General features: G+C 47.2%; 1 pseudogene; it reads left to right on the forward strand.

Moving 5' to 3' along the window:
• The first annotated feature begins 1,839 nt into the window (after positions 1-1,839).
• Positions 1,840-3,548, forward strand: LOC134929693 (E3 ubiquitin/ISG15 ligase TRIM25-like; annotated as a pseudogene).
• Positions 3,549-4,499: the final 951 nt, after the last annotated feature.

Raw genomic sequence — 4,499 nt, forward strand, 5'->3', positions numbered from 1 at the left:
AAGAAAGAAAAAAAAACCACGGGTAGGTGGTATACAATTATGGACGGACTGCCCAGTGCCGACACAGAGGTAGCTACAGCCGTGGACTACCGTACTGTACTGTGTCTGCTGCTAATATAGACTGGTTGATAAAGAGATGTAGTAGTAGTAGTATGTATGTATAAAGAAGAAAGAAAAAAAAACCACGGGTAGGTGGTATACAATTATGGACGGACTGCCCAGTGCCGACACAGAGGTAGCTACAGCCGTGGACTACCGTACTGTACTGTGTCTGCTGCTAATATAGACTGGTTGATAAAGAGATGTAGTAGTAGTATGTATGTATAAAGAAGAAAGAAAAAAAAACCACGGGTAGGTGGTATACAATTATGGACGGACTGCCCAGTGCCGACACAGAGGTAGCTACAGCCGTGGACTACCGTACTGTACTGTGTCTGCTGCTAATATAGACTGGTTGATAAAGAGATGTAGTAGTAGTAGTATGTATGTATAAAGAAGAAAGAAAAAAAAACCACGGGTAGGTGGTATACAATTATGGACGGACTGCCGAGTGCCGACACAGAGGTAGCTACAGCCGTGGACTACCGTACTGTACTGTGTCTGCTGCTAATATAGACTGGTTGATAAAGAGATGTAGTAGTAGTATGTATGTATAAAGAAGAAAGAAAAAAAAACCACGGGTAGGTGGTATACAATTATGGACGGACTGCCGAGTGCCGACACAGAGGTAGCTACAGCCGTGAACTACCGTACTGTGTCTGCTGCGACTGGATGATAAATAATGATATAAAAAATATATATATATCACTACTGCAGCCGGACAGGTATATATTATATAATGACGGACCTGCTGGACACTGTCTGTCAGCAGAATGAGTTTTTTATAGAATAAAAAAAAAAACACCACACAAGTGAAGTCACACGACGAGTGTTTAACTTTTTCAGGCAATCACAATATAGTATACTATACTACTAACTATACTGGTGGTCAGTGTGGTCAGGTCACTGGTCAGTCACACTGGCAGTGGCACTCCTGCAGCAAAAGTGTGCACTGTTTAATTTTAATAATAATATGTACTCCTGGCTCCTGCTATAACCTATAACTGGCACTGCAGTGCTCCCCAGTCTCCCCCACAATTATAAGATGTGTGAGCTGAGCACAGTCAGATACGAGTGTTTAACTTTTTCAGGCAATCACAATATAGTATACTATACTACTAACTATACTGGTGGTCAGTGTGGTCAGGTCACTGGTCAGTCACACTGGCAGTGGCACTCCTGCAGCAAAAGTGTGCACTGTTTAATTTTAATAATAATATGTACTCCTGGCTCCTGCTATAACCTATAACTGGCACTGCAGTGCTCCCCAGTCTCCCCCACAATTATAAGATGTGTGAGCTGAGCACAGTCAGATATATACATAGATGATGCAGCACACTGGGCTGAGCAGTGCACACAGATATGGTATGTGACTGAGTCACTGTGTATCGTTTTTTTCAGGCAGAGAACGGATATATTAAATAAAACTGCACTGTCTGGTGGTCACTGTGGTCAGTCACTAGTAAACTCTGCACTCTCTACATTTCTACAGTACTCCTAATCTCCAGTAAATCAGGTCAATCTCTCTCTCTCTCTCTTCTAATCTAAATGGAGAGGATGCCAGCCACGTCCTCTCCCTATCAATCTCAATGCACGTGTGAAAATGGCGGCGACGCGCGGCTCCTTATATAGAATCCGAGTCTCGCGAGAATCCGACAGCGTCATGATGACGTTCGGGCGCGCTCGGGTTAACCGAGCAAGGCGGGAAGATCCGAGTCGCTCGGACCCGTGAAAAAAAACATGAAGTTCGTGCGGGTTCGGATTCAGGGAAACCGAACCCGCTCATCTCTAGTATATAGCTGTCCTGAGTGCAGAGCAGAGAGTCAGGAGCGTCCTGCACTGATACAGAACATTCCTCTGTGTAACATACTGGGCAGGTTCCTGTCTACTCGCCCAGATCAGGAGGAGACTGGGATCCTCTGCACTTACTGTATTCACTCTCCTGTACCTGCTGCTAAATCCTGTCTGCATTGTGAGGCTTCTCTGTGTGATAATCACCTGAGAGTACACAGCAAGTCACCAGAGCACGTCTTATGTGATCCCACCACTGCCCTGGGGAACAGGAAATGCTCCGTCCATAAGAAGGTCCTGGAGTATTACTGCACTGAGGACTCTGTCTGTATCTGCGTGTCCTGCAGGCTGGATGGAGAACACCGGGGACACCTGGTGGAGATGCTGGATGAGGCCTCTGAGAAGAAGAAGGAGAAGCTGAGAGATGTTCTGCAGAAACTGACCACAAAGAGAGCGGAGACTGAGAAAAGAGTGCAGAGTCTGCAGAAGCGCAGGACAGAAGATCAGAGAAAAGCAGCTGGTGTAATAGAGACAGTCACTGCCCTGTTTAGAGACATCAGGAGACAGCTGGAAGACCTGGAGAAGAGAGTCCTGAGTGAGATCTCCATGCAGGAACAGCGCGTTTCACTCTCAGTCTCTGATCTGATCCAGCAGCTGGAAATAAAGAAGGACGAGCTGTCCGGGAAGATGCATCACATTGAGGAGCTGTGTAACATGTCTGATCCAGTGACTGTCTTACATGAACCAGACACAGGGGACTTGTGTGATACTGAGGACACAGAGAGACATGATAACCAGGTCCGTGGTGCAGGAGATCTGGATGTGGGTCTCATCTCAGGGACATTACACACATTATCTGATATAATAACAGGTATAAATACAGGGATCTATGTGCAGGAAGATACAGACATATTACTGGATGTAACCACAGCTGGTAATTATATACAGATATCAGGTGACAGGAAAACTGCATCTAGGTCACAGATAAACCAGAATCACCCAGTAACACCAGAGAGATTTCAGTGGTATCATCAGGTAATAAGCACCAGGAGATTCTCCTCAGGGCGACATTACTGGGAGGTGGATGTCAGTAAGTCAGAGTACTGGAGGGTGGGGATGTGTTATCCCAGTATAGACAGGAGAGGACGTCCGTCATACATTGGAGATAATAACAAGTATGGTGTCTGCATAGATATAATAATCAGTACTCAGTGATACATGACAATACAGAGATCCGATTACCTGACAATACCCCCTGTGACAGAGTGAGGGTATATCTGGATTATGGGGCAGGACAGATGTCCTTTTATTCTCTGTGTGACCCCATCAGACACTTACACACCTACACTGCCGCCCTCACTGAGCCCCTCCATGCTGCATTACGTGTATGGGATGGATGTATAACTATATGTGGGGGAGTCAGGAGCTGGGAGAAATTACCATAAGAAATCTGCCCAGATACTGGTGACATCACAGGGAAGGCAATCCAATTGGTGTAATATTCAGAATGAAGTAGTGGGTGGAGCTACATCTAAGCCCCTGCCCCTCCTGTGTAACCAGATGACCAGTGTGTCTTAGGAATGGCCGTCGGTGTGTTTGCTATCGATGGTTGCCATTGATGGCAAAACTGTGAGTGGCCATTGATGGCCATCAACTATACTATGGCATACTTGCCTACCCTCCCGGAATGGCCGGGAGGCTCCCGAATATCGGGTGACCCTCCCGGCACCCCGGAAAGGTGGGCAAGCCTCCCGCTCTCCCCCTCGGCCGCCCGCAGCAGAGAACATGCGGGCGGCCCCCACCTCGTTTCTCGGCACAGCACAGCGGGGGGCGGAGTCACGATGACGCGAGCGCGAAGCTATGCCCCCGGACCGCCCATTCTACTGCCGGCCACGCCTCCGAACCGGCTCTCCTGCTGCCGGCCATGCCCCCCATACACCTACAACGCTGCCTCCTCCCGGAGGAGGAGGCAGCAAAGTAGGTAAGTATGTACTATGGGGAACTATTTATGGTTTCACTCATCGATGGTTATCCCTGTTATTTCAGTGAATGACCCATGGGTCAATCACAGCCTGGGGCAGGGCTTCACGGGTGTCGGGGGCGGAGCTATGCTCATGTCCTGGCACCTCGCAATAAAAAAAAATTATATTTGTTTTCGCTATGCTATCGATGGAGGGAAACCATCTGGTTCTCTCCCATCAATTGGCAAAAGCATTTGACATTGGCTGTAAACCATCGATGATTAGGAATCATCGGTGGTTGATGGCCATCCCTAGTATATCTGAAATGTGTTCCAATGTTGGTAGGGATGGGCATCAGTGGGTTTCCTATTGTACGCTCCCAGGTACAGCTTGTACACATCAGAATGAAGATATGTATACACAATACTATACGTTTTTTCATTTACAAGCTTATTCCTATATAAAGACATCGGTAATAAATCAGTGATGGATCCGTTGTACAATAAATGATTTAGAAGTCACTATTATTTATCCTGTAATTCATAGTTGTCTCTCCTCCCGCATTCTGCAGGAGACTCCCTGAAATGGAGCAATCTCCCTGACTGTTAGGGTCTCCTGCCCTGTGCTGCCACGTCGTCATGGCAACCG

This window comes from Pseudophryne corroboree, chromosome 5, assembly GCF_028390025.1.
Source record: "Pseudophryne corroboree isolate aPseCor3 chromosome 5, aPseCor3.hap2, whole genome shotgun sequence".
In the NCBI taxonomy this organism is placed as follows: Eukaryota; Metazoa; Chordata; class Amphibia; order Anura; family Myobatrachidae; genus Pseudophryne; species Pseudophryne corroboree.